Source organism: Pristiophorus japonicus, chromosome 6 (assembly GCF_044704955.1).
Source record: "Pristiophorus japonicus isolate sPriJap1 chromosome 6, sPriJap1.hap1, whole genome shotgun sequence".
Taxonomy (NCBI): Eukaryota; Metazoa; Chordata; class Chondrichthyes; family Pristiophoridae; genus Pristiophorus; species Pristiophorus japonicus.
This window is the reverse complement of record NC_091982.1, coordinates 258,838,333-258,849,333: the sequence shown is the minus strand read 5'-3', so window position 1 is coordinate 258,849,333 and position 11,001 is coordinate 258,838,333. Positions and strand designations below refer to the sequence as shown.

The 11,001-nt window shown below is 45.6% G+C and overlaps 1 long non-coding RNA gene across 1 annotated transcript in view; it reads right to left on the bottom strand.

The window, feature by feature from the left end:
• Positions 1 to 431: 431 nt before the first annotated feature.
• Positions 432 to 11,001, bottom strand: part of LOC139265473 (uncharacterized) — a 36,412-nt gene continuing 25,842 nt past the window's right edge. The window contains exon 3 of the long non-coding RNA XR_011593558.1: positions 432 to 588. This is a non-coding gene — a long non-coding RNA (uncharacterized lncRNA). The remainder of the gene's footprint in view (positions 589 to 11,001) is intronic.

Here is an 11,001-nt window from a genome sequence, read left to right as displayed (position 1 = left end):
ATCAATATGTATTTTCAGTAATGAAGAGGAACTCGGCTGGATCGCGAGTCTGCAGCGCCTCCCGCTGGTGGCTCGGATTTTTAGTCTGTTTCTTAACAATCGGAGTTGAAGGGAACTTTCGCCAATGTTTATATATTAAAATCATACCTATAAACCATATCTTAAAGCGAATAAAGATAAAATGATTCAATCGAAGGGCCAAATATTATCGATCAGATCAACAATTTAAGATTATAAATGCAAGTCCTTTCACAACATTTTGAACTCATTTTATGGAACTTACAAATCAGGCAGATCACTTTGTGTTTCTATCTACTCAGGAAATATAACTGGTTTCATTTCAATCTGAAATTTAGGAAATCCGCGCACATAGGGAAAACTAAACACGAGTATTCATCAAGAACAACATTTATTTCCGAAGAATATCCTGGTTCGAAGAAAACAAGGAGTGTTTTGAATAAAGATATAAAGGCAAAGTCTTTACTCCTACATTTTTAAAAGTTAGTTCACGAATCCTACAGCATTTTCTCGGATGCAACTGGACGAAATCCTCAAACTCAAACAACGGAGTAACTCAATTTTCGTCATCTAACGACATCAAGAAATAAATAATCAGAAACGTCAAGCTACTGTTAACAGCGCGTCTCTACAGCTCTTGTTAAATATAAATTGTTGCAGTTAAATAGCACCTTATCGGGTCTATAAATACTGCATTTCAAAGCATACAATTAATTATTACATAGGGAAGGCGGTAAAATTGTTTAAATATACTAAACTATACATGCATTAAGAATAAGAAAATGATCGTAACGGTTGTTTTGCTATTTCGTTATTGTTGGCAATCTTAAAACTAAATATTAAATATAAAAGTAAAATAATTAAATGCCGAATTCACGTATTGTGTTTTCATAGCAGACCATTCAGTGGTCATCATACAGGCTGCTCTGTTACAATAAGTATGATTGTACGTGATTTGAGGGAGAGAACAGAGTAGATAAAACGATCTGCACACACGTACAGGACTGGACCCGGCCACAGGTTTCAGCCCGACTGCAGAGAAGCTGTTAAATGATGGCGCTTTAGCGCCACCGCCTGACCGTAACGAACATGACAGCTTCTCTCACTTTTCGGCAACTCCTATCTTCATTACCTATGGGATCGGTGCTTGCGACTCCCAGTGGCCACTGTAGAATATTACAGGCACTGTTTTAAAAACGACAAGGTTCAAGTTTCTCAGATAGGGCAGCGTTAAAAAATAGGACGCGTATATTTGTACTGTATAAATGGCCACCCCTTGTCTCTGATTGGTCCCTTGGAGGAAATTTCTCTGGAATGTGTAACTGGAACCGCCCAGCCCTAGTTCTCACTGACTTCGCAATTTGTAACTCGATCCACTTTGACTTCCAGAAGCCACAGAGGATAGATCTCCCCAAAAGCCACCAAGTGCCAGCCGAAATCCCTTACCCCAGCGCAAGTGCGTCCCTCCACCCAGCCAAAGTCCCTTGCCCCCCCCACCCCAGAGCAAGTGCTGCCTCCCCTAGTTGAAATCCCTTGCCCCTCCCAGTGCAAGTGCATGACCCCTTCCCCCCGGCCATAGATGGGGCATTGTGTACGGATTGTTAAAAGGTTTATTGGGTATGAAGTGAATAATGACAGTGTCATGACTTCTGATCCCCCGCCCAGTCTCTCTTCCCCCCCACCCCCCATCCTGTCTCTCTCCAACCCCTCTTCCAGGCTCCCTCACCCCAGACTCTCTCCCTTCCCACAGGCTGCCTCTCTCTCTCTCTCTCACTCCCCCCCCCCAAACTCTCTCCCTGTGCCCCCCTCCAAGCGCTCGCTCTCCCCCAGTCTCTCTCTCCTCCAGGCTCTCCCTCATTCCCCCCCAAGCTCTCCCTCATTACCCCTCCCCAGCTCTTCCCCCCCCCCACCCCCGCAAGCTCTCTCGCTCCCCCAGTCTCTCTCCCCTCCAGGCTCTCTCTCTCTCTCCCCCAGGCTTGCTCTCCTTCCCCCCAGCTCTCTCTATCTGCCCCCCCCAACTCTCTCACTCCCCAGTCTCTCTCCCCTCCAGACTCTCTCTCCCCTCAGGCTCTCTCTCTCTCTCTACCCCCCGCCCCCCCCACCAGCTCTCTCCCTCTCTCTGCCCCCCCCCCCCGCAAGCTCTCTTTCCACCAGTCTCTCGCCACCCCTCCGCCCACCCCCAAACCCCAGGATCTCTCTCTCTCCCCTCCAGGATCTCTCTCGCTCCCTCAATCTCTCTCCTGCGCCCCCCCGCCCCCCACCCCAGGATCTCTCTCTCCCCCCTGGTCTCTCTCCCCCACGGGATCTCTTTCTCTCCCGGTCTCTCTACCCCCCCTCCCCCCAGGATCTCTCTCTCCCCCAGTCTCTCTCCCCACCCCCGCCCCCAGGATCTCTCTCTCTCTCCCCCTCCCCCCCATTCTCTCTCTCCTCCAGGATCTCTCTCTCTCTCCCCGGTCTCTCTCTCCCCCACCCCCCTCCCGCCCAGGATCTCTTTCTCTCTTCCCCCAGTTGCTTGGAGGCTCACGGAGGATCAGAAGGTCCTAGAACATAAGAACATAACAACATAAGAATTAGTAACAGGAGTAGGCCATCTAGCCCCTCGAGCCTGCTCCGCCATTCAACAAGATCATGGCTGATCTGGCCGTGGACTCAGCTCCACTTACCCGCCCGCTCCCCATAACCCTTAATTCCCTTATTGGTTAAAAATCTATCTATCTGTGACTTGAATACATTCAATGAGCTAGCCTCAACTGCTTCCTTGGGCAGAGAATTCCACAGATTCACAACCCTCCGGGAGAAGAAATTCCTCCTCAACTCGGTTTTAAATTGGCTCCCCCGTATTATGAGGCTGTGCCCCCTAGTCCTGTTGATGGTTGCTCTCTCCCCATGCGGAATGTGGTCGGACTGATTGCAGGGTTCTATTTCCAGTTCGGGACCGCACTTCTGATTCCCCGACACTTCCGATTCGGGCGGGAAGCATCGGGGGCAGGGACTCGATAGAAAAAGTACTGTACAAATAGTCAGTCCCTAAAAAATATTCAACGAGAATGAGCGATAGGCCCTTTGTAGCGGGATCTTTTTTCAAATCTCATTCCTTGCCTTAAAATCTTTAGTAGCTTTATGTAATTTTTACAAAATAAGATTCTTTGCCTCCTACCCTTGTTAGTGTATGCCCTGTGTTGCTGCCTCTTCCTCCTCTCTACAGACCCTGCTGCTCCTGTCTCTGCACAAACCTTAGAACTCCTCCTATGTACAGACCCCATCGATCCTCATGTTTCTGTACAAACCCTGTGGATCCTCCCCCTTACTCTGTACACATTTTGTGCCTTCGTTTTGTTTAGGTTAACAGCAGAAGCAACATTCCCCCAAAAATCAAAACAGTTATTGCCTAAAACAAACCGTGGCTGCAGACCAGTTATCCTGCATAAAAAGTAATTTCAGCTTGTAAATGTTACATAATAAAGGATGAAATTACTGACAACATATAAAACTGCTTGTTTTGTGGTATCTGTTGACTTCCCTAAGCCTTGCTGCTTGCTATTCACCTGCACTCTATGTACACAGGAGACACTAAAATCTTTATGTCCCCTGGATACAATGCAACAAAGTGGAAATTCCTGCATGGATCAGGCTGTGTCAGTTTGCACAGTGCCATTGATTAGACACGATAAATGATCGGAGCAACTCTGTACCAACCAAACATACTTTTAGACAGTTCTTTTTCAACTACAAAAAGTCAATACTATTTTAGTACATAGTTAGCTTCGATGGCTCTCGCTGGAGTCCGGGCCGCTCTCTGTAGGCACCTTAATCTGCCTCCATGTGTCCATTGGAGCACAATTTATTTTTAGTCCCCCTGGAGGGTGGTATAATTGTTACGTGGCACATGTGCTGCAAATGGCTATAGGAGTCAGCTGGAATAACCGCGGTGCCAGGCTCCACCAGAAACTGGGGATTAAAAATTCAAAGTCTCCATAATAAATGCATAGTTGGCATTTCTGGTTCTTGTTAGTTTAAAGCACGTTGCATGTAAGATTGTTAACAACGAGAGACCCCAAAAGTGTGAGAAATGTTGGGAGGAAAAGCAAGGATGGCATTCCTTGGTTCTGTCATTTATCGTGTCTACTCAATGGCACTGTGCAAACTGACACAGCCTGATCCATGCAGGAATTTCCACTTTGTTGCATTGTATCCAGGGGTGTAACAATTAGTACATGTGAGTCAGGGCACATTCTCAATGGCACAATAGGCCTGAAAACCAGGATAAAATGTGGGTGTGGGATACATGTATGCAGCAAGACCTGGACAACATTCAGGCTTGGGCTGATAAGTGACAAATAACATTCGCACCACAAAAGTGCCAGGCACCAATCCCGCTAAGCTGTACGGCTGTGCAGCAGTCTGGAGGTCCCGGCTTTTATATAGGAGAAATGGTGCATGTGCGAAAATTTGAAAGGACTGCGCACCCAAAAAAAATAAGAGTGATCATTGGTGTCAGGCAATGACCATCTCCAACAAGAGAAAGTCTAACCACCTTCCCTTGACATTCAATGGCATTACCATTGTTGAATCCCCCACCATCAACATCCTGGGGGGGTCACCATTGACCAGAAACTTAACTGGGCAAGCCACATAAATACTGCGACTACAAGAGCAGGTCAGAGGCCGGGTATTCTGCAGTGGGTGTCTCACCTCCTGACTGCCCATAGCCTTTTCACCATACACAAAGCACAAGTTAGGAGTGTGATGGAATACTCTCCACTTGCCTGGATGAGTGCAGCTCCAAATACACTCAAGAAGCTCAACACCATCCAGGACAAAGCAGCCCGCATGATTGGCACCCCATCCACCACCTTCAACATTCACTCCCTCCACCAGCAGCGCACCGTGTCTGCAGTGTGTACCATCTACAAGATGCATTGCAGTAACTCACCAAGACTTCTTCGACAGAACCTCCCAAAGCCATGACGTCTATTACCTAGAAGGATAAGAGCAGCAGGTGCATGGCAACACCACCACCTGCAAGTTTCCTTCCAAGTCACTCACCATCCTGACTTGGAAATATATCGCTGTTCCTTTCTCGTAGCTGGGTCAAAATCCTGGAACTCTTTCCCTAACAGCACCTTCACCACACAGACTGCAGCAGTTCAAGAAGGCAGCTCACCACCACCTTCTCAAGGGCAATTAGGTATGGGCAATAAATGCTGGCTTTACCAGTGATGCCTACATCCTGTGAATTAATATTAAAAAAACATGTCCTTCAAGATTCTCATTGCTACTCATCTACACCAATGCTTTCAAAACCCTAATCTGTGCCTTTATGTCATCAAGGTTGTCTCTCCTAGCCAGCTTCCATCCATCACAAATTACAATTCATTCAGAACATCGCACATCCACATGCACAATAGTCCCATATTCCCAATCATCCCTATCCTCCCCAAGCTCCACCTGACTCCTCTACCACAGAAAATTGTTTTTTTTTATCCCAATACTTGCTTTCAAATCCTGCCATAGCCTTTCCCTACTCAACTCAGCAATCTCCTCCAATCATTCATCCCCAGATGTATTCTCCACTCCTCCAGGATCAAGTTACTCCTTGTTCCCAGCTCTATCTGCACCATCAGGGGTCCTTATTTCAGCAATTATTCCTCTGCCACTCTGGAGCTTGTTCTGTATATCTTACCTTGCCATTTCCCTCCTCACTTCTAAAATTCTCTTAAAAACCCATCTGACTACTTTCAGCCCACCCCGGTTATGCCTGGACAACTCCTGTTCAGTACTTCTCTTCATCCAGCAAAATGTAGTTATTGTAGTCGTCTTGCAAGTGCTCAAGTTATCCAATAGTTTCGCTCATGGCTCATTTGCATCCCTTGGCAACCAAGTGCTAGAATAGAAATAGCAAACCTCTGGATGCTAAGGCAAACAGGACAGCAACACTATTATGGACTTCCCCAAGCTTGGATTAACGCCCTCAATGAACGGTAACCATTTCAGATAATCCAACATGCGCTGCCCTGCAAGCAGGAGCTCCACTTTTCGTTTGCACAAGAATGGCAGAAAGCAGGTAGCAGTCCGATGCAGGACTCATAAAGCCACAATCACCAGCCTGTGCATTGTGTGTGCTTTTGCTAAAGGTTTACTATCACTTATCTATGTGGTGCATTGTACATAATGACTGAGATATAAATGTTGTCATGGCAACACGCTAAACTAAACACATAACTAATGGGAAAACATATCCCATCTACAACATAGAGAAAGAAAAGTACTGCAACTAATACTTAGTACCGATCTGTGTCTATCACCCAATAGTTAGCAAGACCGCACAGAAGAGATATTAAGGGCCCTCGCCACCTGGCATAAATAGGGTGGTAGTGACTAGGAAAGGGTATCGGGTCAGTGCCGGCAGTTAATGCCGCCACCATCTTAGATAGGGTCTTGCGATGGGCGGCCAACGCACTAGTCTGTTTCAGGCAGGTGGCCACTTGTAATTTGCAAATCACGTGATGTACATAGGAGCCTGATTGCATTTCTGAGGTATAAATGGGCGGAGCTTGTGCTGTACATGCTCACAGGAATTTATGGCAGGACTGAAAATGCTGGCTTCATCGGGTTGATTGAAATGGCGGAGAGACAGAGATGGGCATCAGTTTACCCCACATGTCTGTAAACGACATAACTCTTACAATTTGGGTAGTTTCTGCCTTTCTTGTTCTCGAATTTTCTGCTTCCAAATTTTAGATTCTCAATTCCCTATGCTTTCAGGAATATCTTCGATAGCCTTACTTTGTAGGTATGTTTTCAGTACCGTACTCTAGGATAACATTAAAAACTCGGTAGTTAAAAAATCTTAGTCCTCTATTTGTTCTGTATTTTCAATAAGTGGTAAAGCATCACAACATAGAACATAGAAACATAGGACATAGAAATTTACAGTGCAGAAGGAGGCCATTTTGGCCCATCGTGTCCGCGCCAGCTGACAAAGAGTCACACGGCCCTCGGTCAGCAGCCCTGAAGGTTACAAATAAACCTATGGACAATGGCGGAAAGGTAAAGAGCACCCAGCCCAACCAGTCTGCCCCACACAACTGCGACACCCTTTGCACCAAAACATTCGACACTCCACCCCAACTGGAGTCGTGTGACCTCCTGGGAGAGTCAAAAACCAGATAAAAATACAGGTCAATTGAGGAAAAAAAATCTGGGAAAATTCCTCTCCAACCCATCTTGGCGATCGAAACTAGTCCAGGAGATCACCCTGGCCTTGTTCGATTCTCTGCAGTATTTACCATCGTATCTGCGCCAGCCACCAAGAGGTTATCCAGTCTAATCCCACCTACCAGCTCTAGGTCTGTAAACCTGCAGGTCACGGCACTTTAAGTGCCCATTCAAGACCTTTTAAATGTGGTGAGGGTTTCTGCAAGCACCACCCTTCCAGGCAGTGAGTTCCAGACCCCCACAACCCTCTGTGTGAAGAAGCCTCCCCTCAAATCCCCTCTGAACCTTCCACCAACCACCTTAAAACTATGCCCCCTCCTAATTGAACCCTCTACTAAGGGAATTAGGCCCTTGCTGTCCACTATATCCAGGCCCCTCCAAATGTTGTACACCTCAATGAGCTCCTCTCAGCCTCCTCTGTTCCAATGAGAACAAACCCAGCCTATCCAATCTGTCCTCATAGCTAAGATTCTCCATTCCAGGCAGCATCCTAGTAAATCTCCTCTGCACCCTCTCTAGTGCAATCACGTCCTTCGTATAATATGGCGACCAGAACTGCACGCAGTACTCTAGCTGTGGCCTAACCAGAGTATTATACAATTTAAGCATAACCTCCCAGCTCTTGTATTCTATGCCTCGGTCAATAAAGGCAAGAATTCCGTATGCCTTCTTAACCAACTTATCCACCTGGCCTGCTACTTTCAGGGATCTGTGGACAAGCACTCCAAGGTCCCTTTGTTCATCGACTTTTAAGTGGCCTAGTGCTTAATGTTTATACCCTTTCCTTTTTAGCCGTCCCAAAGAGCATTACCTCACACTTCTCTGAATTAAATTCCATTTGCCACTCTTCTGCCCACCTGACTAGTAGCTTGATATTCTCCTGAAGACTTTCCTCTTCATTATCAACCACACAGCCAATTTTAATGTCATCTGCAAACTTCTTAATCATATTCCCTATATTCAAATCTAGATCATTGATGTATACCACAAAAAGCAAGGGACCCAGTACTGAGCCCTGTAGAATCCCACTGGAAACATCCTTCCAGTCACAAAAACATACATCAACCATTACCCTTTGCTTCCTACCTCTAAGCCAATTTTGGATCCAACTAGTCGCTTTGCCCTAGATCCCATGGGATTTAACCTTCGTGACCAGTCTACCATGTGGGACCTTATCAAAAGCTTTGCTAAAGTCCATATACACTACATCGCATGCATTACCCTCATCAAACTTCCTGGTTACCTCCTCAAAAAATTCAATCAGGTTAGTCAAACACGATCTTCCCTTAACAAATCCGTGCTGACTGTCCCTAATTAATCCTTGCCTTTCCAAATGTAGATTTATCCTGTCTTTCATGATTTTTTCCAATAGTTTTCCCACCACTGAGGTTAGGCTGACAGGCCTGTAATTACTCGGCCTATCCCTTTCTCCCTTCTTAAACAAGGGTACTACATTAGCAGTCCTCCAATCCTCCGGCACCATGCCCAAATACAAAGAGGACTGGAAAATGATGGTCAAGGCCTCTGCTATTTCCTCTTTTACTTTGCTCAACAACCTGGGATGCATTTCATCCGGGCCCAGGGACTTATCTACTTTCAAAGCTGCTAAGCCCTTTAATACCTCCTCTCTCACTATGTTTATTTCATCCAGAATTTCACACACCTCCTCGATAGCAGTATCTGCATTGCCCCTTTCCTTTGTGAAAACAAACGCAAAGTATTCATTAAGAGCCACACCAACATCTTCCGCCTCCACACAAAGATTACCCTCGTGGTCTCTAATAGGCTCTACCCTTTCTTTAGTTATCCTCTTGCTCTTAATATAGTTATGGAACATCTTTGGGTTTTTCTTAATTTTACTAGCCAAGAATTTTTCATGCTCTCTCTTAATATTCCTCATATCCTTTGTTAATTTTACCTCTTAACTTTCTATATTCCTGCAAAGATTCTATAGTATTTAGCCATCGGTATATGACATAAGCTTCTCTTTTTTTCTTTATCCTTGCCAGGGGGCTCGAGAATTGTTATTCCTATCCTTTTTCTTTAAGGGCACATGTTTGGCCTGAGCCTTCCGCATCTCCTCCTTGAATGCCTCCCATTGTTCCGACACTAATTTACCCACAAGTAGCTGGTTCCAGTCCACTGTTGCCAAATCCTCAACTTAGTAAAGCTAGCCTTTCCCCAATTTGGGACTTTTATTCCTGGTCTACCCTTGTCTTTATCCATAACTAACTTGAATCTGACTGAATTATGGTCACTGGCACTCAACTGCTCTCCCACTAATATCCCTTCCACCTGCCCAGCTTCATTCCCTAAAACTAAATTCAAAACCGCCCCCTCTCATAGAAAATAGGTGCAGAAGTAGGCCATTCGGCCCTTCGAGCCTGCACCGCCATTCAATGAGTTCATGGCTGAACATGCAACTTCAGTACCCCATTCCTGTTTTCTCGCTATACCTCTCGATCCCCCTAGTAGTTGGGCTTGTTACATACTGACTAAAAAAGTTCTCTTGAATGCATCTTAATTCCGCACCCTCTATACCCTTCACACTATATTTGTCCCAATTAATATTAGGATAGTTAAAATCCTTTATTATTACTACCCTATGGTTTTTGGACTTCACAGCAATTTGCTTCCATATTTGTTCCTCTATCTCCCTCCCACTGTTTGGGGGTCTATAATACATGCCCAGCAGTGTGATCGCCCCTTTTTTATATTTCAATTTGACCCATATGGCCTCATTTGATGATCCCTCTAACATATGATCCCTCTAACATATCATCCCTCCTCACCGCTGTAATAGTTTCTTTAATCAATACCGCGAACCCCCCGTTTTAACTCCCTCTCTGTCTTGTCTAAAAATCCTGTAACCAGGACCATTGATCTGCCAAACCTGCCCCTCTTTCAGCCATGTTTCTGTAATGGCTATAATGTCATACTCCCAAGTGTCTACCTGTGCTCTTAGCTCATCCGCCTTATTCGTTATACTCCTTGCATTAAAGTATATACCATTTAGCACAGGAAGAATTCCTTGATTACTATTTACTAATGCTTATTTCCTGTCTTACAGATTTGCTTTCTAAATTCTTGCTATCCAATTTCTGCTTTATTTCCTTCCCAATTGAATTTGTTCTCAGGTTCCCATCCCTCTGCCAAGCTAATTTAAACTCCCCGTGAGGATATTGGTCCCGGTGCTGTTGAGGTGCAACCCGTCCGGTTTGTACAAGTCCCATCTCCCCCAGAAGTGGTCCCAATGTCTCAGGAATTTAAAGCCCTCCTTCCTACACCAACACTCCAGCCATGCGTTCATCCTCTCTATCCTTCTATTCTTGTACTCATTAGCACGTAGCACCGGTAGTAACCTGGAGATTACTACCGTTGACCATATTGAACATCAGTCCATATTTTAAGTTTAAATGAAGTATATTAATTTTTTACAAAAGATAAGTAAGCAAGGAATTAAGTGATATAATGCAATTATTTATAATAGAAATCCATATACAGCTCAACCTCCGTTATCCGGCACCCTCGGGACCTGGCCTGTTCTGAATGAGGGATTTGGCCGGATGAGGGGAGGTCACACGTTTGGGTGGACTGCGTCTTTAAGTGCTGTGCTGGGGTGCTGCTGCAGTCAGTCAGTGTGTGTGTGTGTGCCGATTGGCTGGGACGACTGTCAGTCAGTCAGTGTGCTGGGGGATGAGAATAGTCGGTGGGCTAGCGGGCCCAGAAGAGCCAGAAGGCCCTGAAGAGCTGGCTGGCCCCGAA